This window comes from Cnephaeus nilssonii (genome assembly GCF_951640355.1).
Source record: "Cnephaeus nilssonii genome assembly, chromosome: 10".
Classification (NCBI taxonomy): Eukaryota; Metazoa; Chordata; class Mammalia; order Chiroptera; family Vespertilionidae; genus Cnephaeus; species Cnephaeus nilssonii.
The window spans coordinates 63,276,705-63,304,387 of record NC_137081.1 but is presented as its reverse complement, the minus strand read 5'-3'; the positions used below and the strand labels follow the sequence as shown (position 1 = coordinate 63,304,387).

The 27,683-nt window shown below is 41.9% G+C and overlaps 1 pseudogene across 1 annotated transcript; it reads right to left on the bottom strand.

The window, feature by feature from the left end:
- Positions 1 to 18,187: 18,187 nt before the first annotated feature.
- Positions 18,188 to 18,448, bottom strand: LOC307106666 (cytochrome c oxidase subunit 6B1-like; annotated as a pseudogene). Its single transcript has one exon. The product of its transcript is annotated as a cytochrome c oxidase subunit 6B1-like (transcript).
- Between the last annotated feature and the right edge of the window lie 9,235 nt (positions 18,449 to 27,683).

The window sequence follows — 27,683 nt, the reverse complement described above, 5'->3', positions numbered from 1 at the left end:
ATTTACTTATTCATTTAGCAAATCATTACTACAGTCAAGCTCTGTCTTAGGCAATGTGAAATGTCAAAGATGTTTCAGACACATCACGTCCTCAAGAAATGCACAGTTTAGAAGGAGAGATTACAAACACCTGGCAATACTAATGATACCACAAAAGAGGTGCGGATGAAAAATACAGGGACTCAGAGGAAAGAGAACCTACTTTAAGCTGAGGCTTCCTGGAGTAGATTGTCATTTGAATGGGGTCTTAATGGGCAGGTAAAATTTGAACACTTATCGTGCTTATTGCCTTGTGATATTTCCAATGTTGATTAGATATCAGAGCTATATAAGTAGCATCAGCTTTTCTCTTGCTCAGGCCTTTAGTGAGGAATCAGCAAGTCTTTTCAATTCCCCCACAGAAAACCCACTCCACAGAGCATTTCTGAGAAGTGAAGAGTATATCAACACTGCGGAATACAATGGTGCTTTCATGAGAGGGTAGGACAGGGGAAAGCAGCAGAGAAAAGCACCCAGCAGATGTAGGGGTGGGAGGCCAGAGCCAGTAAGGCTCTCACATCAAAAGGGAGCACATCGGAGAAGGGACCTCCCTCCCTTCTTCAAAATCACTGGAAGATTACAAATAGAAACATGTTAGGTCAGCCTATAATTATTTTATGCATACATATTCCATCTCTCAATTGCATTCTGAGTCCTTCATGGGGTGGACCACACCTTCCAATTCATTGGTGCTTTGTCTTGCATCTTTCCTGTCTTGCTTCTTTTCCTTCTCTCTGCACAGGAGGCTGAGGTGAAGGAGAGGGGAAATGTTTTCCCTCACTGGCAGGGTCATGGTGCTCAGGCACCACTCTGTAAGGTGAAGCAGCAGCTGTAATTAAGAGGTGTTTCTGCCACTAACATAATGGTTGGGGCCTTAGTCCCTAGAATCAAGTTTGCTTCTATTGACTTAGGAGACCCTTAGAAGCAGACACTTCTGGTGTCTTGGAGTGTGGAGCAAGGCTTGATTGAGATGTGACACTCTGCATCTCCTGGGAATTATGATGAAACTGGAGACTAAGGAAGGGGTCCTAATATGTCATCCAATTTTAGCCATGGCTAATATTTATTATGCCAATTTGACCTTTCCAGATTAAAAAAGAAAGCATTGTGACAAATCCTTTTCATTAATTCCAGTGGTGTATACTGACATGTGACATGCAAATAGTTCCACCATCACTGTCAGAATTTATTTCCACATGTTATATTTTATGGACATAATAAATGCACATATGGTTTGTTTCCCTCTTTATGGTCTAATTGCTATAAATAGCCTACAGCTCTTTTATCTGTATTCAACCATCATGTATTACACGACTGATTATTTCTCTCTTCTGAAGAAACACATGGAATTTAAAAAATTCTGGAAATGAGAGTTTGGCATTCAATGAAAAGAATACTGAAAACCTATCTTATGTATAACATTAGCAACATATAAAAACATATTTCTTGGTCTCTAGCCACATAGGAAAAGGAGAATATTCTCCAGTTGATATTTATTCCCAGATTAAAGCATATTCAAAATGTTAAGGTAAAAATTAAAATTACTAAACTCAGTCTACCACCCATAGAAACTATAAGAAATACTATTTAAAACTGTTTGTTTTGACATTTGTTTAAAATACAGATATGGGAGGTCCAAGGGCAACTTGAGGTCTTTAGCTCCCAGAAACAAAGAAGCAAACAAACATTTTTTTTTTTAAATTTAAACAAAGGGAAAATGAGAGAGAGAAACCAAGATGGCGGCATAGGTAAACACCTAAACTGCTGCCTCGCACAACAATTTCAAAACTACAACTAAAATACAAAACGGACATCATCCAGAACCACAGGAAGGCTGGCTGAGTGGAAATTCTACACCTAGAAGGAAAGAGAAAAGCACACTGAGACTCAGAGGAGCTGCAGGAGGCAGAGGTACTGAGACGTGCGCGTGGAGAGGGTGGGCAACTGAGTGCACGGCTGGCTTTCTCAAGTGGGAGGGAGACAACAGCTCCTGATTGTGCTCAACTCCAGTTCCGGGCGAAACTCTGGGGACCCAGACTCATACGGGGTGAAAGTGGACTGTCAGGAAAGAGAAAAACACACTGAGACTCAGAGGAACTGCGAAAGGCTGAGGTACCGAGGCGCGCGCGCGTGGAAAGGGTGGGCAACGGAGTGCACGGCTGGCTTTCTCAAGTGGGAGGGAGACAAAAGCTCCAGACTGCACTGAAATCCAGTTCTGGGCGAGACTCTGGGGACCCAGACTCATTCAGGAAGAAACTGGACTGTCTGCCAGCGGGCGGAGCTCAAGGGCAGCTTTCTCTCAGAGGTGCTTGCAGTGATTACCATGGGACACTGAGACACAGGGGCCTATTAGGGCATGGATGATGGGAAACCAATGCTGTCTGCGTGCTTGCAGTGATTACCATGGGACACTGAGACACAGGGGCCTATTAGGGCAGGGCTGACAGGAAACCAATGCTGTCTGCTCCCCCCTGAAACTCCACCCCATCCAAGCTAAGCACAGAGGCTTTTGCAAGTCTTGTCTCATAAGGGTGTCTCCAGCACAGAAGTTCTTTCAGTGTAGAGACAGCTGATCTTCACAGCCAATTGGCCTGGAGGTCAATTCCTCCCAGTGATACCAACAACAATCAATACTTAACTACAACAAGACTGTGCACACAGCTCACAAAGGGGTGCACCAAGAGTGTCCACCTCAGGTAACTGGGGAGGCTGAGCCACTGAGCCTTATAGGACACCTAGCACACAAAGCCACTCTATCAACTCAGGAAAGCAGCCAAAATGCAGAGACAAAGAAACAGATCACAAATGAAAGAAATGGAGGAAAGCAAATGACTGGATATAGAGATCAAAACCACGGTTATAAGGTTTTTCAAGAATTTTCTAGAAAAGGCTGATAAATTTAACGAGACCCTCGAGGATATGAAAAAGGACCAACTAGAAATTAAGCATACATTGACTGAAATAAAAAATATTATACAGAGATCTAACAGCAGACTAGAGGATCGCAAGAATCAAGTCAAAGATTTGAAATACAAAGAAGCAAAAAACAGTCAACTGGAAAAACAAAAAGAAAAAAGAATCCAAAAATATGAAGATAGTGTAAGAAGCCACTGGGACAACTTTAAGCTTACCAACATCAGAATTATGGGGGTGCCAGAAGAAGAGAGAGAACAAAATACTGAAAACGTATTTGAAGAAATAATGACTGAAAACTTCCCCCACCTGGTGAAAGAAATTGACTTACAAGTCCAGGAAGTGCAGAGAGCCCCAAACAAAAGGAATCCAAAGAGGACCACACCAAGACACATCATAATTAAAATGTCAAGAGCAAAAGACAAAGAGAGAATATTAAAAGCAGCAAGAGAAAAACAGTTAGTTACCTACAAGGGAGCACCCATACGACTGTCAGCTGATTTCTCAACAGAAACTATGCAGGCCAGACAGGAGTGGCAAGAAATATTCAAAGTGATGAATAGCAAGAACCTACAACCACGATTACTCTACCCAGCAAAGCTATCATTCAGAATTGAATGGCAGATAAAGAGCTTCACAGATAAGAAAAAGCTACAAGAGTTCATCACCACCAAACCAATATTATATGAAATGCTGAAAGGTATTCTTTAAGAAGAGGAAGAAGAAGAAAAAGGTAAAGATAAAAATTATGAATAACTAATACATATCTATCAACAAGTGAATCTAAAAATCAAGTGAATAAAAAAATCTGATGAACAGAATTAACTGGTGAATATAATAGAATCAGGGGCATAGGAAGGGAGTGGACTGACAATTCTTGGGGGGAAAGGGGTGTGGGGGGTGCAGGGAGAGACTGGATAAAAATCGTACACCTATGGATGAGGACAGTGTGGGGGGGGTAAGGGCAGAGGGTGGGGTGGGAACCGGGTGGAGGGGAGCTGTGGGGGGAAAAAGAGGAACAATTGTAATAACCTGAACAATAAAGATTTATTAAATTAAAAAAAAACAAAGTTGAGTTTTATTTTCAAAAAAAAAAAAAAGGGAAAATGAGAAAGTGGGCAGTGGTTTGAAGAAGTAGAATTATGTAGGAAGCAAATTAAAAACAAACAAACATAGAAACATGGCTCAGTTATTTGAAAGTCTCTGACTGACCTGGTGTCAGGCACATATTAAATGCTCAATAAGACAATACAGAACCAAAGGATTCTTGGTGGTCATTAAAGATAAATACCACCAAACACAGAGGTTTAATATGATTCATGGAGCTACTTATTGGCAAAGCTGCGTCTAATATTTATGCCTTTCTACTATGAACCTAGTGCTCTATTTATCCTTGCTTTCCAAGACCCATTTTAGCATTCCTGGTGGTAGGAAGCCATTTTGGAATGGTCATTTTTGGAATAAATTGTGACTTTTGGAAAGTTATGCTTCATTGTTAGTTAATTTTACCTGCCTATAAGAACTCAAATATTCCATTTCTGTCTGTTAAAGCATTGAAGTCTGTTTTATCCTTCTTTTACACAACTGCCATTCAGATATTTATGTTGCAAGTAATGGGGTATTATTATACACACTTTGGCTTGGGAATTCAGCAATACCCAAACCCAGCCTTGAACCAGTCAGCTCTCCTCCCTGTGGAATCTCTAAGGAGATAAACACACAGAAAAAGAGGACTGAGAACTACTTTATTATTAGCATGGCTTCTTGCCAAAACACTAGTGAAAAGCCCTAATAATTTGGTCCAAAGGCATAAGGGGAATCTTACTGTTTCCCAAGCCTCAAATCCAAATCTTACAACTGGTGAACAATTGATAGAGGAGATTCCTGTGCCAGGAGGAGAAACTGGGGTGGGGAGCAGGATGGTGCTGGTTGTTTTACCACTCAGATTGCCGGAGGACCATCGGTATACAGAGCAAGGAGCCCATGCTGGTTTTCTTGCATCCACTCCGACAGAACTTGCAGCCTTGAGAGCATGGAGGCATGAGGAACAAAGGGCCACATATAAGTAGTAACTTTTAAAACCACAGTATTACTGCCTTCTAGAAAATATGCCTCAATCAGGGTTGTATCATCTTACTAATCAGTTTAATATGACCTCCCATGAGTGAGGGCAGAGATGTGTAGAGGAATAGAAAACAATGTTGCCTCCATTTTGAAGGTGGTTGTTATTGTCTTCCCTATATTTTGCTTCCCTGCTTAAATGCCACCCCCAGGGGGTGGGGGTGAGGGGAAGAGATGAATAGGCAGAGCATAGAGGATTTCTAGGGCAGTGAAAATACTCTATATGATATCGTAATGATGGGTTATGTCATAACACACTTGTCCAAACCCATAGACCAGCATCAAGTAAGGCAAACTGTGGATTTCAGGTGATTATGATGTGTCAATGTAGGTTCATCCTTGGTTAAAAAAAAAGAAAAAGTAGCATTCTGGTGAGTGATGTAGATAATGGGGGAATTTGTGCATGTGTGGAGGCAGAGGGTATATGGGAAATCTCTGGACCTCTCAATTTTGTTGTAAACCTAAAACTGCTCTAAAAAAATAAAGTCTTAAAAAAAAAGGGCATTTGAAAGGTCTGCATGTACATACTAAGAGTAATGTTTCTCATTGTGTGTGTGGCAATCCACGTTTGCCTATGGAAATAGTGAACAGCTGGATCGGTGCAGGGTTATTGGCGATAAGCCTGGAACCCCTGGCCAGGCTGCTTGTGTTCAAGTCCCAGTTCTCTCACTTACTAGGCATGACCTTGAACTAATAGTAACAACAACCAAAACAGCACAAGAGATTTCTGTTTAATAAATTAATTATATGCAAAAGTGGTTGGAATAGAGCCTGGCATGGGGATGCATAAGTGCTAACTTCTATTATTATTATTATCATCATCATCATTACTGTTAGTATTGTTATTGCTATATGAGTATGTAATAGGAAATAGACTGGTCTTTAAAAGCAAGGTTTTCAGTGACTCAGGGAGGAACATGCAAAGTAGAATTTTAAGGGATGATGATTCTGTTTAGGAAAAACAAGAAAGTCAAGAAACAATGCCAAAGGGTGCTAAAGAAGAAATTTGGGGAATGAAAATTACTGTTTCTTTAAATAATTTAGTAGCTGATCTTGTTTTTCACTGCTAAAAAATAAACTGTCCAATTTTTCAGCTGGCTGCTTGCCCTAATCCAGGATTTGGAAAAGTGGGCAAAGGACAGCAAGTTGGTAAATAAAACTACTAACAAATGCTTTATTTTTCTCTTATAGACATACATATGTGCTTATTACCCAACAGAAGCACTAAAGTGATCTCCCTTTTAATGATTTATTGTAGAAATCATATAAAAATATTAGTAGAATGAAGAGGGGGGTAAAGTCAGTTACCAAATGGTACAAAAATGGAAGGAGTAATAAGGCTATAGAATTCAAAGAATCTGAAGCATTCAGCCAATTAGGGAGGACCTGGTGAGAGGCTAAGTCGGGCTTTTCCTGCAGAGGGACCTTGTATAACAGCAGTTATTTATTGGCCAGATCTGTTCATAGGCAGCTGGAGACATGGGCAGCCAAGGCTGGAGGTGATTCCACAGCATGGAAGGGCCTCACAGGTTGCTCTTTCTGTTCTTAGAAAGGTTTGTGACTCCAGGCTCTTGGCTGAGTCAAACAACTTGTCCACAGGCCCACAGACAGGACAGGCCACACTCCATTCTCTTCTGAAACCCCCAAATGCTCTGAGTTTTGTCACACTCATTTGGAAGTAGAACCTGACCTGAACTGATATGAAGTTCTTTATCATCTTAGTGGGTTTATCAGGTGCTAGGGTGGCCATAACAAAGCACCACAGGCTTGGGTGGCTTTAAGAACAGAAAATGTTTTTCTCTCACAATTCTAGAGGCTGGGGGTCTGCGATCAAGGTGCCGAAAGGGTTAGTTTCTCCTGAAGCCTCTCTTCTTGGCTTGCAGATGGCCATCTCTCCTTGTCTTCACAGGGTCTTTCTCTGTGTCTGTGTCCCAATTTTCTCTTCTTGTAAGGATACCAGTTGCATTGGATTAAGACCCACCCCATAACTTAATTACCTCTCTAAAGACTCTCCCCAAATAATCACATTCCCAGGTACTGTGGCTTAGGATGTCAACATAAGAATGGGAGGGGCACAATTCAGCCTGTAACAGTGTGAAATTGATGTTTCTTGCAGAATTATTACTGCCTTTGATTATGGGGTGTGTCCCAGGCCCCACTGGGTGTGTGAATGTTTTATGTTATATGTACTCTATCACCTTTCTAACATGCCCTGAATTCTGAACTTCAAAATACATGTTGCGACAAAAGTTTCAAAAAGGAGTTGTGAACCTATAATAGAGATAAAATTCCTGCCAAGATCAAGACCCTCCTCCTACTCCCAGTTTCAGACTATAAAACTTGAAGTGAGGGCTCTCCAAGGTCCTCTCAACCTTTAAAATTTCCTTGAATATATGACAACGGGCAGAGATTATTTTAAGTAAATTTTACCTCATAAAAATTATGAGCATATTTCAAGACTGATTCTTCTAATTGTATTTGTCTCATTGTGTGACCCTCAGACAGGACTCCATGATACGGCCACAGAAACAGGCTTTGGCCATTTGGGCAGGGTATTCTGGAGACCTGACTGCCTGGGGCATTTTCTAGAAATGTGGGGGTAGGATGAGGAGACTCTGATGTCTCTTTTGCTCTGTGAAGGGGTGTGTGGCTGGAGGAGGGCCAGAATGGGACTTCCTCAAGCATAGGCCAAAGGTAGCAATGTGTGACAGCGAGGCAGGGCTTCATTTTAGCAGTTCAATCAAGAAGACAGCACCTAAGAAAACCCACTGGACAAAAAAATTGGTTTATTTGTAAAGCTTATGGGGTGTGGGGTACTGCCCCCCGTTTTGTTCCTGCTGATAGAGAGCACCTTGTCCTTGAGAAACAATCCTGAGAAGGAGATAGGGGGGGGGGGGGGGGAATTCTCTGCTGTTTCCAAGTCAACAGAGAGTTCAAAATAATACGTAAAAATCACATAGGATTTATTTTAGGAAACACTGAGGAGCTGGTTAATTCCATGTGAGGTTTGAAGTTTAAGTTTTTGAGGGAAAAAAGCTTTGCTTTTTAAAATAGTAATTGCTAATATGGGGTATTAGACTTTTAAAGTATGTTTTGGTACCAAATGTTTCAGTAGAAATAAAATCCAAGAAGAAATACCTAAGAGAATTGTGCTTACTTGTGTTTGATATCTTTAAGCAAACTGAGATAAAAGAAATGTTTCCCCCAGTTTTTAAAATGTTTCTGTCTTACAAGAGTTCTTGTGGTTTCATTATGTCAGGAATTTTTAGGTCCTTTCCAAACACATGGTCAGATAACTTACAGGAGGTCCACACGTGAAGGCTTTGACTCTTAGAATAAAATTTGGTGCTATCCAGACTGATGTCTTCTCTTCTCTGGGCTTGAAAGTTTCCCTGGTCATGGGCTGCTCCTAGTGATTGGAAGCAAACCACCACATCTCCAGGATCAAGGCTGAAGGCCACGGAGCATCAGGACAAGTGTACTGACCTGGTCTCGAGGGTGGGCACACACCCCTGAGCTGCTTGAGAATCACCAATCCAGTTTCAAAGATTGTTGTGGATAATGAGCAGGATGCGGTTAAGGTTACTTTTGCTTCTACTTCCTATGGAACCAGCAAAGAAACAGTGTAAAGGATGCATGTCTGAATGAGGACATAGGTGAGTGGCACTCTCCTTAGTTGCTCATGAAGACACAGTCAGGATTCAGCAGTCAATGCAAAGGAATCTGCCATGTGAGAAGAGCCCAGAGCCAAGGGTTAGCTGCAGTTCATACCAAATCAGCCCTCAAGAATCTACCCTATTTCTAGTAAGGAAACTCTTGCTGCACCACACTTCTATATTCTGTTTCTCACAGAGTTGTCAGTTCAGTAGCTGCCTGGTCACCACACCTCCGTGGCCAAGACAGTTCTCTGTGCTTCTTTTTTGTCATGAGAGCTCCATGATAGTGAGGTGGAGACAAAGCAAACTCTTTGCAAGTGTGAATCTTGTTCAAAGATGACCTCAGGTATTCTCAGGCCTCTGACGCTGACCTCATGGACATCTCTAGGAAACACCTGCTTCCAAGTCCTGCTATGCTCAGAGCTAAGTTGGATTTGTTCCTCTAGGGCAAACAAACATTTACAGAAGGGCAGTGGCTTATGTCGCTTCTCTTCTGCTCTTCTGTCTGCTTTTACACCACACTGAGTCTGAGGTTGGATTGGTTCATCCTTCTGTCAAGGAGGCACTTACTGGGGGAGATAGGGGAAGATAAAGGGTGGGGGGATAAATGGTGATGGAAGGAGACTTGACTTTGGGTGGTAAACACACAATATAATATACAGATGATATATTATAGAATTGTACATCTGACACCTGTATAATTCTATTAACAATGTTACCCCAATAAATTCAATAAAAAATAAAAAAAAACTCTGAAAAATCCAGGCATTAAAAAAGGAGGACACTTATTATACTGTGGACATTTACATAAGTATGCCTCTTAACCCACTTCTCTACTCAGTGACTTCAAAGGGTAGCATTCAGCATCCCCGTGGGTGGAGCCAAGGTCTGGGATCCTAAATAATCCCAGTGTAATTAATCAGCCAAGGTATGCATAAAAACTAACATTACAGTGTCTGTGGGATACGTGTGGGATGCACGAGTGGCAGACAATAGGTGATATGAAGGTTTCAGAGGGAAGAGAAGGCTGAGAGCTAGAGTTGTCCAGGGAGGCACTTTGCACGTGTTAAGTGAATATTGAAAGTGAGGGGGAGGGAAGCCCCCCCCCCTTTAAAAATTCTCACCTGAGGACATGTTTTTTAAATTTATTTGAGAGAGAGAGAGAGAGAGAGAGAGAGAAACACCAATGTGAGAAACATCTATCAGTTGCTTCCTGCACGTGCCCTGATAGGGAATGAATCTGCAATCCAAGAATGTGATCTGACTGAGATTGAACCTGCAATCAACTGATCACCCTGCTACCAGGCCAGGACAACAAACCCCTGTTCTGATAGAACAGCATGGACCAGGATGGGAAGTGTGACTGAATAGTGCTTATTGGGGACCAGTGACTGACCAATCAGACCATTGGAACTCTGTAATATAGTCAGTCCCCCTTCTGATACAGTGCGATACTATTGGTTTATCTTTTGAAGTATTTTCAAGCAGTCTTCCTTGTCCAAAATTAATATAATCAGAAAAGTGCCACCAGCAGGTTCTGGGCCATAACTACCTCCTCTGAGCTCAGAATCAGGCAGCATTCATGCCTTCCGAGCAGAGAAATGGGCTCCACTTACTCTTGTGTTGTTTGTACAATGTCTGCTCCAGCCTCTGACCCATGTCCTGCAGGCCCTGAGGCTGCCTCTCGAAGGCAGCCATGATCTTGCCCCGAAAGGGTCCTGCCAACAGCCAGCTCCATATGGTAGGGAGGGGAGAGGGAGGAGGGGAGAGGAGAGGAGAGACTTGTTCTAATTTCATTCTTTCATACAGCACACTTTACATGCAATAACTTTTTTCTATGAAGCAGGTTATTTACCCGAAAAAGCACGTCTTTGGTTATCTAAGTGGGTAATTAGATTTATCATAAGGCTTTATAGCTTAGAGTGATAAGTACAGCAGCACTTTATCTGATCTCCAGTGTCTGATTGTGTGGGGGCAGCGATGTCTGCTTGTGAAGAATGACTTTGTAGTTTCCCTTGGGAAGCGGTGCATTCCTAAATGGGTTAGTTCAACTCATCTATATTACCTTTTTAATGTTAGAGTACATATATTTGGCTTGTATCCTAAAAAAACGTTTTTCAAGTGCACCCTACACCTAGATAGTTTCCTGGATTTATTGTTTATTCAGCTGAAAATAAAAACGTTACTGGCAACTGAATATACTCAAAACTAACGAAACAAGATATTTCTTCATTGGTGGAAGCTTTGTCTAATTGGAGTAAATACCATGGCCCTCACACTTACAGAGATATGATAGAAAATGCCACAAGTCACATGTATAGAGAGAGCATGCAAAGTTTACTGTTCTCCCAGTGGCTATGGGGCTTTGCCTCTTCAGTAAGCACACAGTTAGTGTTTGTACCTGAGCGGTCTTGGTGAGGTTAGTATCAGTGTTTAGTGTGAAAGCTTTTGCCAGGACCACTCAGAGCCACCTGGGTAAAGCTTTCTGAGCTGTGGCCAAGGGTGGGGCAGAACGCCTCTGATTAGTTTGGCTATCAAGGGGAGGGAAGTCTGGGGCTCTACCTCAGAAAGAATGAGAACTTTCTCCATGCCTTTACCCCTACCTCCAGGGAGGATGAAGGACACAGACTGGACCGTATGTGCACTTACCTCTCCCATTACAATGTGTTGAGATCAGTGTCTGGTCCTAGCTCCTGTGTTTTGGCCTCAGTGACCACGCTTTCCAGAGTGGACCCCCATGCTGTGAATTTCAGCAACACTCTTCCTATCACTCTCCATCTCCCTGACCCACAGACCTGCTATTCCCACCAGCTACAAAGGACACTGGGAAGCAGCAGCACACACAGCTAAGAGCTTTGCCTTGTTACTTTGGTTTTTCTTCCTTTCTTGTTCACAAGCTGCTGGCAATCCACAGCGTAAGTCACAAAATGAATCTGAGAAATTTAAATGAAATGTATTTAGCTCATCTGCAATGGGACCTCCTGGACTGCATGGCAGAACTTTTGCCCTCTGTAGTTCCCTCTCACATTCCGCTGAGTCCTGATTCTAAACTGTCTCACTTTCTGTGTGCTCTCTGAGCCTGGCCATCCTCCTCCTGACTGTAGAGCAAGCATGTCAAACTCTTGGCCCATGGGCCGCATGCCTCGTTTATTTGGCCCATGTTAGCCTTTGAGTTTGACATGCTTGCTCTAGAGCTTACTTTATGTTGTGAGTGAGGGAACCTTCTCTTTTTGAGTATTTCTCAGCATCTTCACCCACTTTCCACTCTTGTCTTCCAATTCCAGAGAAAGAGGCAGCCTTCTGCTTTGTCACTGGTCTCTAGGTCTCCTCAATTTTATTGCCTTCTTCTTCCCTTGAGATCTTACTCTGCTGGTTGTTCCCTTTAAATTACCATATTTTCCGGCGTATAAGATGACTGGGCATATAAGACGACCCGTAACTTTTCCAGTTAAAATATAGAGTTTGGGATATCCCCCCCCATAAGATGACACCCGGTGTATAAGACGACCCCCAACTTTTGAGAAGATTTTCCTGGGTTAAAAAGTCGTCTTATACACCAGAAAATACAGTATACTTCAATATGTTCTCTGAAGCTACCGGACATTTCCCTCCAACTGACAAACATGCTCAAGTTGTCATGAACTGAAAACAAACAAACACACAAACTGGAAAAGCAAGTAGTCAAAATAAAAAACACCCGCCCTGGGACCCCTTGATCCTGACACCATCTCTTCACTTTTCTTTTGCTGACAAACATCTCACTGCACTTGCCTTCCAATCTCAATATTCTCCTTAAACTATTCTCTTCTTAATCACAGACATCTCATCTATATATATAAAAGCCTAAGCGGCCGAACAACTCAATGACCCAATGACTAGTTGACGGTTGCTATGACGTGCACTGACCATCAGGGGGCAGATGATCAATGCAGGAGCTGCCCCCTGGTGGTCAGTGCACTCCCACAGCCAACCTCCCACAGCCAGCTGCCCAGCCCCATCAGCCCCGATGGGGGGGCTGGCCTGCCAATCTCCTGTGGTCCCTCCCCCTGGCCGGCCAACTCCTCCCATTGGCCCTGATAGCCAGTGCACCAGGCCTCTAGTAGTCTATAACTGAACTGACCTCATCTTAGTTTTTAACTTATTTACTCTGAAGGATGAGCACCTTGGTCATCCATACTGCTATGGACTGAATATTTATGTCTTCCCCTTGTATCCTAATTAAACTATTGAAGTCCTAATCTCCAGTGTGATGGCATTTGGAGGAGGGGCCTCTGGAGGTAATTAGGTTATGAGAGAGGAGCCTCTATGAATGAAATCGGTGCCCTTACAGGAAGAGACATGGGGGAAATGATCTCTCCTCTGCCATGAGAAGACACAACCATCTGCAAACCAGGAAGAGAGCCTTCACCGATAACCTAACCATGCTGGCACTCTGATCTTAGAATTCCAGTCTCTGGAGGTGTGAGATATAAATGTTTATTGTTTAAGACTCCTATAGCACTTTGTTATAGCAGCTTTAACAGACTAAAGCACACGCCTTAGAATTCCAGATGGACTTTGTGGTGCTGCATGCTCCCTCATTACCATTATTAAGACTTGCCCATTGGTCCTCTCCTTTCTTCCTAAATGGAGATGCTCCCTCTTCTCGGTCTTTCTCATTTCTCTCTGTGGTAGTAGTTTTTCTTTAAGTGATCCCTTCTACTCATATAAATTAAAACACCACTTCTTGGAAAATGCCTCTGAACACTACACAGACCTATCTTGGAGATAATGCAGGTTCAGTTTCAGACACCCGCAATAAAGCAAATATCACAATAAAGTGAGCCACACAATTTTTCTGGGTTCCCAGTGGATATAAAAGTTATGTTTTTGCTATACCATAATCTATTAAGTGTGCAATAGCATTTTGTCTACAGGAAACAATGTATACACCTGAATTTTAAAATATTGCTAAAAATAATGTTAACTAACCATCACCTGAGCCTGTGGGAAAAATGGCTCTGATAGACTTACTTGATGAAGGGTTGCCACAAACCTTCAATTTATAAAAAACACAAGATCTGTGAAGCACAGTAAATAAAGCATAATCATAATAAAACAAGGTATGCTCATGCCCGTATTACAGCATTGACCTGTCTTAGATCTGCGTACTTTTCCCCTCCCTAGTAGTTCTTGGTAGTTCACTCTTTCATCACTGGCCATGAAGAATACCATACCTTCCGAGCTGGTTGTTCCAACTCCCAGATTTCCTCCTCATAATTCATACATGTGCAGATAAATTTATTACTGACAGGTTATTTTTCAAGTTTTGGCCCTGTTTAAAGACTCTCAGTAGCAACTATGCCTATTAAAGTAAACCTAGCCAGAGCCTTGCTTTTAAGATACTCTACAATGTGAATATGCCATATCTTTTTAGGCTTATTCTTCTAGAACACTCTACAGATTTCCTCTGCTACAGATAAAACTGACAGCTCATGGTTCCATGAATATGCTTTGTGCATTCTTGTCTCCATTTCAATAAGATGACATGCAAACATGGTAAATAGTAGATTATTTTTAGAATGGGTACCAGTGGGTTTACTCATATGAGTTGAATTCATATCTCTTCCTAACCTGTCTCTTAATATAGGTAAGAAAAAAAAAGTTGAGTGGGGAGATACAGATCTTTAATTACAAGCTGTTTGTCTTTGATTATAATCTGATTATTTTCTATATATATTTTTTCTCCCAAAGAAGACTATAAGCTCTTTGGGGACATCATATGGCTTATTCTTTATATTTTTCAAAATATGGAGAGCACATAAAAATATTTGCCATGTATTTATTGAAAGGGTACATGGATGGTTAAAAAATGAGCATCATGCATTGTATCCTTTGAGACAACATGCCCTGTTATTTACCATGTAAGCCGCGTTTCCCCTTCCCAAATGAAAGCTCTATGGTAAACATCTGAAAGCCTAGACAAATAGAAATTAAGCTGCTTCCAAATATATCTGGAGATTACAAGGCACTTTGTGATGCTCTCCCCATTTTATCTTCCAGCTCAATTTTCATCTGGAAAGCAACATCCCACAAATGGCTATAGCAAGTAGTAGATGCCAGGTGGGAGAATACTGCCATTTATAGCATGAGCTACTAAGCTTTTCCACAAAATTTCCAGGTCTTCTTGAGGCTGGTGATAACTGCAAGGATAATGCACATTCTCTATGCCGAAATATGTGAGTTAATGTGTTAAAGGAAACGTTTATCTCTTGCAAATGACCAGAGAAGTTTGCCAAATCTCTTCAAGTTGTCTCTTTTCTCTTGGCGATTTCTTGGAAAGAGGACGTCCTGGTAATGAGAATCACATGTGGTTAAAGAGACCTTTGTGAACTGATGCAGGCCTTACATGGCCACAGTTAGAGGTTTGAGGGATATTGGATGTTAACATAGTTTTGAGAAACATCCAGAATTTACTTTAAAAGGTGATCAATGAAAAATGTGCAACCCCTAAACTAGGTCTACACATCTAATGCAAAGTCATATGGGGGGTGTATCCAGTCACCTGGAAATTATCCTCTCTAATAAAATGGCAATATGCAAATTAACCATCACTCCGCTACATAAGTCACGCCCACCATCCAAGCTACACCCACCAGCCAATCAGGGCGAGTATGCAAATTAACCCCATCCAAGATGGCTACAGCCACAGAGAGCAAGGTTTCCCAGGTAACAGAGCAAGCCAAGCTTTCCGATAGCCGTTGCAGGCCTAAGCCTCCACTCAAGCTACAAAGTTTCAATTGTAGAAGGTAAACAAATTCAAACAAATGGTGGCAGAATGGAGCTTGAGAGAGCAGGCCAGGGTTGCCGCCGGCAACAGGGGAAGCAAAGCTTTCCGCACACCCTGGCCGGGCTCACCCGCTTAAGGCTACAACGTTTCAATTGTAGAAGGTGAATTAACTGCCACAGAAATGGCTGCCGCCCCGGAGGGAGCAGCAGGCTTGGCTCCGCTCCAGGCTACAAAGTTTCAATTGTAGAAGGAAAATAAATTCCAGATACCAGGGCCTCCTCTTGCATTGCCAGGGGGTGTGGCTGGCCTGCAAACCACCACAGGCCCCTCGCTCAGGCCACCCCACGCCCCAAGGGAACCCCACCCTGATCCGGGACACCCTTCAGGGCAAACCAGCTGGCCCCCACCCATGCACCAGGCCTCTATCCTATCTAATAAAAGAGTAATATACAGATTGATCATCACTGCAACACACAATATAGCTGCCCCCATGTGGTCAAAGATCCTGCCCCCATGTGGACACAAGATGGCCACTACAAGATAGCCAGCAGGGGAGGGCAGTTGGGAGGCACCCAGCCTGCAAGAGAGGGCAGTTGAGAGGGACCAGGCTTGCAAGGGAGGGCAGTTGGAGGTGATCAACCCTGCAGGGGACAGCAGTTAGGGGTGACCAGGCTGGCAAAGGAGGGAAGTTGGGGGCAAACAGGCTGGCAGGGGAGCAGTTAAGCATCAACCATGCTGGCAGCGGAGTGGTTAGGGGGTGATCAGGCTGGCAGGCAGAAGCGGTTAGGGGCAATCAGGAAGGCAGGCAGGCAATCAGTTGGGAGCCAGCAGTCCTGGATTATGAGAGGAATGTCCGACTGCCTGTTTAGACCTGATCCCACCAGGATTGGGCCTAAACGGGCAGTTGGACATCCCTCCAAGAGTCCCAGATTGGAGAGGGTACAGACTGGGCTGAGGGACAACCCCCCGCCGTGCACGAATTTCGTGCACCGGGCTTCTAGTAACCCTATAAGATATCATAGTCCTCTGCTTCTCATTCACTAGACCACTTTGTTATAGTGTGTGTGTGTGTGTGTGTGTGTGTGCGCGCGCGCACATGTGCGTGTGTGCATGTTTGTCTCACTGAAGGGGCAGTGTAAATGCTGAAAATTAGGAAACAGTTCAGAGAAAAGCCTATCCTGATAAAAACTGTCCAAGGCTAATGTTTTTTTAAGTTAAATTCTTGGATAACTGAAGCTGTGGACAGTCACTCTAGATGCTTGTTATTCTTAGAAAGAAGAACATTTCAGGGGTTTGTGCTCTCTTCTCTGGCTGGTTTATATCAGCACAACTCAATAATAGACTTTCTACTTGGGGTCTACATAAAGATTTCCTTATGCTCCACTGTCTTCAACTTTTAATACATTCATGACAAAGTGGAAATACTTTTGCTTTTATTTTCTAGCCTAAATTGTCCCTTATTTAGTTTAACACTGACCTCTGGCCAAAGCACATGGGAAAGTGAAACTGTTTGGGTAGTTTTGTTTTGTGGACTGTTGGAGGCCACCACACCACTCTTTGGGACTTGATTTTCCTTTTATCTGCCTTTTTCCCCCCTCTGAGTCAGATCTTCCCTTATCCCACATCTTACCTTTTCTGCTTCCTTTGTTTTCAGCAATACAATTCTAGATGCCTGGAAGTTAATGTGGCTTGTTAAATATTCTCTGCACAGAGCCTGGAGAAAAGTGCTATATGTCAGGCAAATAATGATAAGGAATCAAATTCCACTCTGTGCTTTCCCCTCTTTCTGGTAATAAGTTATGTAATAAAGTACTAAATGATCAATTGGCAGCCTGGTGGGGTGAATGTGCTTCTCTAAGTGCCTTGTGAACAGCCTGGGAGTGACTTAGGTATGGGGAAGAATAAAAGCCAATAATATATGTCAGCTCTGAGGCACTTGAGAATTCATGTCCTGAGAAATTTTAGTGAAAAAAAATCTAATGACTCACCTACAATGGCATTTGATTTGCATTAAAAAAGAGATACATTTCTGGTCTGGCTGCTCTGGGAGGCAGTTCAAAGCTCACAAAACCTTTTGTATCCTTAATTTTTGTTCATTTCCCATTTACAGTGGATGCTCACTAAGTTCATGACCCTGCCTGGAAGGAGAGCTAAATTAAGAGCAAAAGTGGTCTGGTTTGTACCTCTGAGAGCTTTGTCCATGTAAGAAACATCCAAACCTGAAATTTTATGAGTTTATTTGAGCCAAACAGATGACTTATGCTGGGAGCCAGGTCTCAAATCAAATGCTCCAGAGAATGGCAGTTTTGTAGCGTATGTAGTACATTAGAATCAAAGGGGAAGATGTAAGGAAGGTGCTTGAAATCCATTGACAGTAGATTAAGGGGAGCAAAGCAGGGAAATCTCTAGGATTGGATAAAAGGCAAAACTGAGAAACACATACTTTTTTTTACACTAGTGGGTGCAGGATAGTTAATAATTAACATTTGCAGCACATAGATGTGGTATTTGGGGAACAAGATAACAATGAGGCATTTTGTGGTCTTGTGCTTTGATGATCTTTTTTTTTATTTTTTTACATTTTTCCAACAAGTATTTATTATTAGTTAAGCCATGATTCAGGATTCTAGGGTGAGATGTACCCAGGCCCCCCTTCACCTCCCTGGGGGAAGGATGGAGGATGCCCAGTTCAGATCTTCTCAGGAAATGTGTCTTCTGCCCGGCGATCATCCCAGGCTAAAACCTAGGATATGGGGCACAGGGACTTGTACACATGCCGGTACCATTCACACACGGAGACATCACCCTCTTTAGCAGTCATTGCCTTCTCACAGCAGTGGAAGTCCAGGTAGTTCTGCCAACAGTTCCTGGTCTGGTTCTGGTTGGGGAAGCGGCTGTCAAAAGGAGCAGTCTGGTAGTTCTTGATTTTGGTCTTGATGTCTTCTACCATGTTGCTGATTCCTAAAGACACCCCTGAAGCCTCTCGCAGCTCAGCGTGACCTCAGCAAAGAGACCTGCTCTGGCCCTGGCCGGTTTGGCTCAGTGGATAGAGTGTCGGCCTGCAGACTGAAAGGTCCCGGGTTCGATTCCAGTCAAGGGCATGTACCTTGGTTGAGGACACATCCCCAGTAGGAGGTGTGCAGGAGGCAGCTGATCAATGTTTCTCTCTCATTGATGTTTCTAACTCTCTATCCCTCTTCCTTCCTCTCTGTAAAAAATCAATAAAATATATTTAAAAAAAAAAGAGAGAGAGAGACCTGCTCTGGTGATCTCATACTCTGGTGCCTGCGATTGTTTCTTCAAGGGGTAGAAAAAGAAAATCACTCTGACATTTCAAAGCTATGTTATCCTAGATGCATAAGAACAATGGACAGAGCTCACTTACTATAAAGACTGACCTTTGCTGAGGAAGCCATAGGCCTGAGATGTGACTACACACTGTGACCTGCCCAAGTAGAAATTTTGATCACACCATCACCCTGAGGTTCCTTTTGGTCACGGAGCTTGTCAGGCCTGCCATGTGGTCTCCCTGTACTTGTCAGGGTTACTACATAGACCTCTTTTTTGTTCACAGCTTCTGTAGCCCAACATCACCAAAAGCGACCCTTACCTGGAACCTAGCAAAGGAGTTCCCTCCGATAGCTAGCATCCTGGTCTTCCAACCTGCAATACAGGGAAGCCTGCTACCTGTCATGCATTGATAATCCCAAATCCCAAAGAGATGTAAAGTACAATTCCTGCGAGTTGTCTACACTTTTGTTGAAAAATATGTATGCACATTTAGAAACAATAGCACGGTCTATAACAAATTTATGGGAATACACACAGAAAGACTAGGGAAAGTAAGATCATACAGGCTGCAACTCTCAGAGGGAAACCACCTGGGATGGTAAGATTTGAGCTTGGCCTTGAAATAAAGAAGGGCCCTGGCTACGATGGGTGAGTGTGGCTTGGTAGAAAGAAAAGGGACTTTGGAAACATATTGTCCTGATTTGAATGCTGCTTGGTTACTTATTGACTGTGTGACCTCAGACTAATTGCTAAACTTCTCTGCATCTCAGTTCTCTCCAGAGAAAACTGGGCTGAGATGCATAATAGGTGCTGAGTAAGTCATAGTCATAGTTGGTGGAAGAGCTTGGAAAGCACATTAGGCAACTGAAAGAGTTGACTGAGCAAAGGTTTGGAGCACAGGGGAACAGGATCTGTGGAGTGGGCATGAGGCTACTGATTGGCTAGAGCCGTGGTCGGCAAACTGCGGCTCGCGAGCCACATGCGGCTCTTTGACCCCTTGAGTGTGGCTCTTCCACAAAATACCACGGCCTGGGCGAGTCTGTTTTGAAGAAGTGGTGTTAGAAGAAGTTTAAGTTTAAAAAATTTGGCTCACAAAAGGAATTCCAATTGTTGTATTGTTGATATTTGGCTCTGTTGACTAAGGAGTTTGCCAACCACTGGGCTAGAGCAAAAGGTCATCTGGAGAGAAGTACAACATAAGATTAGATTATGGGGGGGGGGGGGGGGGGATAGAAAATGTGTAAGTCAAACCATTTCAGAGTTATTTTAGTTAACTGGAATTCAGTTAACCAGAGCACTCAATTCCATGGCAGGAGGGAATTTATTATATACATGGGCATACTCCATTCTGATTTCACCTTCCCAGATCTGACAGGTATGAATTGTGTGTGTGCTCCTATTACACTGCATTGCAATTGCCTTTCCCATGACCGTCTTCTACTCACGGTGAGCTTGTTTCGAAATGATGGCTCAGACTGTGCCTACTTTATGCACTGTTGTATTGGAGCACTTAGCAGAGGACTTGGCTACTTATTAAGCACAGAGTAGGTGTTTAATAATTATTGATGGGTGGGAAGAAGGAAGGAAAGAAAAAAGGGAGAAGGGAGCAAGTGAAGGAGGGAAGGAAGAGAACTAAAGGAGAAGCTAAGAGGGAGGGGATTCTGGTATGAGGAAAAGCGTTTTGAGGCTGATTGGTAAACAGGGAGTGAGTGTTGACCTTTTGCAAATTCCTGACTTTGGGTTTTTGTTTAGACTAGGTGAGGAATTCAACTTTCAAATATGTGATTGATTGAGAGGAACTCTACAACTGCTGAACATTTTTCTTAAAAGCCTGCTTCTCCTTTTTTTTTTTACCCCCTCCTCCCACCCCCCAGAAAGCACAACTGCTGAAAGAAGGGAAGTCAACAATTTAAATAGTCATTTCTTAAAAAAAGCGAGCAACCAGGGAGGACCACTTTCAGAAACACCAGTTTTCCTAAACATCCAATCCTCAATTATACATTTAACACTGATTCTAAAATGTGGTTGTTGTTTTTTTGTTTTTTCATATTTTAACATCTCTGCAGTCAGGATGAATTTTATATTCAGTGGCATATTATAGTTATAATGGCCATGGCTCTTCTTTCCTCATCATAAATAAAATAGTTGGCATCTTTTAATCAATAATATCGTAGATAAGATGAAGAAGCTGAGGCCTCAGCCAATTTAGGAGTTTTCTGAAGGTTACCCTGTAATCTGGTAATGGAGCTAGGATGAGATCTTCTTATTCACAATGCATGACTCCATTCTCCTGATTGTGCTCTCTTCTTTCTCTAAATAATCACACATCATAACTGTGTGTACTTAATGGTAAAATTGCTTTTTCTCTCTCAGAGATAATAAGCAACTCCGTTCCAGGACTGGGAAAAGATCACATAGGAAACCTGAATAGCCAGAGTGTTTAATGATTCGTGTGGGATGCAGGAGCACTCATTGTTGGTCTGACTTCTGTGAAAGGCAATCGGAAGACGTTTGCCACCAAATTGGTTTAAAGAGACTCGGTCCCACTCCTGTGAAATCCGGGGATGCAGCAGGGACACCATGGCAACGCACATTTCCATTATTGTTCTCCTGCCTCTTCTCAGCCCTCAGGGCTTGTATAATGAGACCTTGACTCCCCAGACTGGATCGAATTGTAACACATTTTATTGTTCAGCGACTATTTGGATTTTAATGCCAGCGTGCCCTGGATGGCCTCGCCTGACAATCTGGAAGCCTAAGGGAAGCAAGTCTCTTTATATTATGCATGATTTGAGGGGCCCACAGTCAATCAGACCTGCTCCAGATAATGAATGGACAGATACATGTCTCAGTAGGAAAGGGAGATTTGGAACCCTGAGGTTCGGTCATGCTATTTACAGGGAATATCTTGCTTCAGAACACTCACTCAGCTACATTGAGCTGTTTCCCACATGTGTCTATTGTCCTGGCCTCACAAAGAATAGTTTATTTCTCATTCTAAACTTTTGCACACTGAAAGAACAATGGCTCTTGTGCGCTTGTCATTTCCTCTCTGAGCCACTTTGTGGAATTTATTATGTTAAATATGTGGGACTAAGTCAAAGAAAAATCCTTAGAATTTGCCTGGAATTGGTAATTAGTTTTGGGATATTTTCATGGGGCTTTTACAAAACTATTGCTCATGGGGCCTTGAAATTTTACAGTGAATGTTTCTCTGTGTTACACCATGATAGAAATCTACATATCTTGCTCCGTGGTTGTATCTATACCACTGAAATTTCCCAGTTCCCTGGAGAATTTAGTAATTCTTCCAAGATTAGACTTATGGTTCTACAAGATAATTAAATTATCCCTTAAGCAACCCCTACTTTCAAAGGGAAAAAAAAAGTCACAATGCAGGATTTAGAGATATTTAAATAAATAAATAAAATATTTAGATATGAAATAAATGTATAAAACACTGAGACACATCAAAGATAAAAATCTTCTGATCATCCTCTATGGCTGTCATCATTTGTACTCATTTACTAATTAGTTACTTCTCTTACATAAATTTATAGTAATAATTAACATTTGAGCCCTTCTATATGCAAGAGGTAAGCTGTTGGGACTTTATTTTGTGAGTCAGAATTTAAAGAACCTGAGTTATGGGCATTGAAATTATAATAGATTCCCATTGATCTTCTTTCTGTCAAAGTCTGTTGTGTGTGAGTGCGTTTTAAATTTTTCTGAGCAATCTCTCTTATCAACTTCTCTCCTCCTTAGAGTGGAAATGAGGAGGACTTCACATGATCCTGCTTCTCTGATCATAGTCCAGAGGTTGACAGAAGACGCAAGTTGAGTCTATCATGGTCCCTTCCTTATGAAGTATGAAATTGGAATAAAAAAATTTGGAAAGCTGCACCTGCAACGTGTAAACTAGGGACCTGTTGGCTACCTTGCATTTCCTCATATGGTTATCTGATGGAGAGATAGAAACATAGAGCTGAAAAAAAAAAAGAAATATAGAGCTGGAGATGAATAAAGGGTATGTGTAACGGGAGCAGGGATGAAAGGTAGGATGTCTTTACTGATGGTGTCAGAGGCCCTGTCCTGAAACACAGCTTAATTCCTGTTCTTTTAACCTCATAATAATTTTTATATTGTTTTTTTTCTTATTTAATCATGAATAGGTTTCTGTTACCCATAACCAAAAGTCTAAAGTTACATAAAAATAGGTATTTAATGGACATTGATATCATAAGACTATCAACTGTAGAATAACCCAAGTACAAAAAACATACTGACCATTTATCCTACTTCTAAACATACCGACCATTTATCCTACTTTCTGTATTTTGAGTTATCCACTTGACAACTTTTACTGAGCACTCACTATATTAACATAATTGGAAAGAGCAGTCAAAACAAAGATACTTAATGCTTATACATTCCCTGTCCTAGGGGATCTTGTAATTTAGTTGAGAGAGAAAATGCATGGAGGAAAAATTCTTAAGTATACTCTGAAGCAACAGCTGGATAAATCCAAATTAAACAGAACAAACTAATTACAGAAATGCTGAGGGGTTACAGGGTAATGAGCAGGTTCTAGGAAATGATCTCTAAGGTCTCTTTCAGCTACAAAATGCCACGAGGTTGCATACGAGTGATAATTGGATAAGGCAGCACTTAGCCATAACCCCCAGCCTTAGGGAGCTTGAAGAAATCAGGCCAAAGACAAGTCGAGATTTGATTAAAACTTGAATGTTGGAAATGCTTGCTGTTCTGGGCTACAGCAGATGCTTTCTTATAGGACAGCAGCAAGGTTTGGAATTTGCCTGATAGCTTTGGAATTTGCCTGAAAGAGAGGAAAGCAAGAGAGGAAAGATGCCAAGTTCTCGTCCAGGCAGCTTTGGCGAGGAGAGAAAGGGGAAGGCCACTCTTGCCACATCGTGTCTATGACTTTATGATGTTTCCTTACGTTTGCTGAGGCAGGGTAAATCAGCTGTACTTGTACAGTATCTCAATATGAGTCTCAAGTCAGCATGTGAGATATATATATATATATATATATATATATATATATATATATATATATATCTTATTTCCTTTCATTCACTTAGAATATTCCCCCCAAAGATCTTTGTTTTAAGTAAATACTATAGAGGGAGGGCCTTGGCATTATGTATTAAAAGATTTTGATATGAGCTCTACATCAGCATAAACAACTAACTACATTTCTGTGATTATCAGACTTAATTATGAGATGCTTATTTATCATTTTTCTCTCCCTAAACTATAAGTTCTTGACCATAAGGAATATAGCCATAGGGAAAACATTTTTTTTTCTCTCTTGTTCTTAGCACAATAGCTGACACGTAATGAGCCCTCAATTGAGGCCGAATAGCTGAGGAGTTAAGAGGGTGGGCTCTGAAGTCAGAGATTTGGTTTCCAGTATTGACTCTGTAAACTTGGATGTGGATCCTTGGTTAGTCTGAATGTTGCTTTCAGTCTTATTTGTAAATGAAGTAATAATAGTATGTACCTTATATGGTTGTCATGAGGCGTAGGATGTGATAAAGTACCCAGCACAGTGCTGATACGGAATTTTTGGACTGGAACCTGTATTCTTTGTCCGTTGGAGTCGAAGAATGAATCCACGGACAGACGGTAGTATAGCAAAGGTGGAGATTGATTGACTGATTGATTTATTTATTTTAATAAATCTTTATTGTTCAGATTGTTACAGATGTTCCTCTTTTTTCCCCCCCATAGCTCCCCTCCACCTGATTCCCCCCCCCACCCCATGCCCTTACCGCCCCCCCCCTCCCCGCCACTGTCTTCATCCATAGGTGTAAGATTTTTGTCCAATCTCTTCCCACACCCCTCACACCCCCCTTTACCCTGAGAATTGTCAGTCCACTCCCTTTCTATGCCCCTGATTCTATTATATTCATCAGTTTATTCTGTTCATCAGATTTTTTATTCACTTGATTTTTAGATTCACTTGTTGATAGGTATGTATTGTCATTTTGTTGTTCATAATTTTTATCTTTACCTTTTTCTTCTTCTTCCTCTTCTTAAAGAATACCTTCAGCATTTCATGTATTCCTGGTTTGGTGGTGCTGAACTCCTTTAGCTTTTTCTTCTCTGTGAAGCTCTTTATCTGACCTTCAATTCTAAATGATAGCTTTGCTGGGTAGAGTAATCTTGGTTGTAGGTTCTTGCTGTTCATCACTTTAAATATTTCTTGCCACTCCCTTCTGGCCTGCATAGTTTCTGTTGAGAAATCAGCTGACAGTCGTATGGGTACACCCTTCTAGGTAACTAACTGTTTTTCTCTTGCTGCTTTCAAGATTCTCTCTTTGTCTTTTACCCTTGGGATTTTAATTATGATGTGTCTTGGTGTGGATCTCTTTGAATTCCTCTTGTTGGGGGTTCTCTGCGCTTCCTGGACTTGTAAGTCTACTTCTTTCACCAGGTGGGGAAGTTTTCTGTCATTATTTCTTCTAATAGGTTTTCAATATTTTGCTCTCTCTCTTCTTCTGGCACCCCAATAATTCGGATGTTGGTACGCTTAAAGTTGTCCCAGAGGCTAAAGGTGGAGATTTATTGAAGAACAAGTACAGACTCCCACATGGGGAGGGAGAAGGGTCCCACCAACTTCCTGTTTCCATGGTTTATAAAGGCTGCAGTTCCTGTGCCCTGATATCTCCTCTGATTGGTCAATATTCCCTTTCAAATTGGTTACTATAGTAACTCCTGAGGCCTCCCTCCCTCATTGTCCTCCTATTCCCTCTGGGCTTTCTTCCTCCTTCTTTATTTTATAAATATAAATCCCTTTTGGCTACTTCCAGTCCCCTTGTCTTATGGAAATTTAACTGCACCTGGCTTCCTTATGTTATGGAAATGTATCTTCTCCCAGTCTGTAGCCCTGTTTTTTTTCCATGGACCCCAATTCTAAAAATTCCCTAAGCCTGCCTATATTCCCCTAAAATTCCTGTTTCAGTACCTGGTACATAGTAAGACCTTAATAAATGGGTTGCTGTTTATTTTATTTATTAATATTTGCTTATTGAATAAACAAATGAATAGATGAATGGTTTGATAAGCATCCTAAGAGAGGTCTTACAATAAATATATATTTTAAAAAATATTTTTAATGATTTCAGAGAGGAAGGGAAAGGGAGAGATAGAAACATCAATGATAAGAGAGAATCATTGATCAGCTGCCTCCTGCACACCCCCTGCTGGGGATCAAGCCCACAACCAGGGCATCTGCCCTTGACCGGAATTGAACCCAGGACCATTCACTCCACAGTCTGACGCTCTATCCACTGAGCCAAACCAGACAGGGCTACAATAAATATTTTTACCTAGAGAAATATATTGAAATAATCAGTTTTCAAAAAGCTCACTATAATTAAAGGTTGTAAGATTGCTTTCATCCTCAATCCCACAGAGAATTACATTTTCACCAGTATTATTAGAAAGGATGGAAACAGGGCCCGGCATCTTTAATTCACTTAGATTTATGTGTAGCTGGGAACACTGACATGCCTATGGGCATATGGCTTACAATGTGGAGATGGATGTTATTGCTGCTGAAAGCATCCCTGAAGCCTAGAGATAGCCCTAGCTCTACCGCTGGATGTTGTGACAAGCAGATCTGCAGATGAAAGATGCTATTGACAGAGGCTGAGTTGTCAAGCACATAATGATAAGCCTTTTGTCATTCAAACTCTCATTCATTTGGAGGGTGGGGTAGGGAGAATTGCCTTTTGTATAGAAAGCTATAATACCAAGGCATTCTAGGAGCCAGAGTCTGTGGATCTTATCACTAAACTTCCTTAGGTCCTGCAACATAGAATGAGGACATCCTTTAATAGTGAAACTCTTTTTTATAGCTTCATTTGCAGCAACAATGGGGACTAAAGATTAAATTCCATCTCTGGAGCCAAGAACAAATAATTTACTAAAAGAGAAAATCAGAGCAGCCATTTAGCTGCAGCTATTTAGCTGCTAGTCAAACTCACAAAATAATAATGGGAGGAAAAAAAGGAAACCCAGAAAAGGTTTGGTTAATGCAGTGGTTGGCAAACTGCGGCTCGTTAGCCACATGCGGCTCTTTGGCCCCTTGAGTTTTTAGCAAAGGCCAGCTTAGGAGTACCCTAATTAAGTTAATAACAATGTTCCTACCTATATAGTTTAAGTTTTAAAAATTTGACTCTCAAAAGAAATTTCAATCGTTGTACTGTTGATATTTGGCTCTGTTGACTAATGAGTTTGCGGACCACTGGGTTAATGTATTAGGTTGCTAGGGCTGCCATAACAAAATAATACAAACTGGGTGGCTTAAAACAATAGAAACTGGTCCACAATTCTGTTATCGCCATGACCAGCTAGTTTGTTAATATTAATAGGAAGAAAGCAACGGGAAGGCAGACATTGCAAGGGTATCCGGGCATCTTCACCCGGAAGATGAAACTTTACACTCCCCCTGGAAACTTCATTCCCTGAAAATCACTGGGGGAAGGGAAGTGGATGCATGCAAAGTGAAGTTGGAATTGTTAGGGGCAAAAATAGAATATTGGGGACTAGCTATAATTATAAAAAATATTAATCATGCTCTGTTAACCATGGTTGTTTTGTTCTGATTAAAGAAAGCACATTCCCACCTGGCTAGGAGTTGCATGCAGGACCTGGGAGCTCACCTGGAAATTTGGTCCATCCTCTACATTTGGGAGCTGCCTATTATCATGGAAAGATTAACAACTTTGTTGCAGAAACCAGAGGTGCTAGCCCTTTGCAAACCCTTGGTCCTTTATGATACGGGATTTTTGGACTGGAACACGTGGTGTTCCCCTGTGCAGGATGGCTTGTCCCGGGCTCTTTGTCCATCAGAGTTGAAGAAT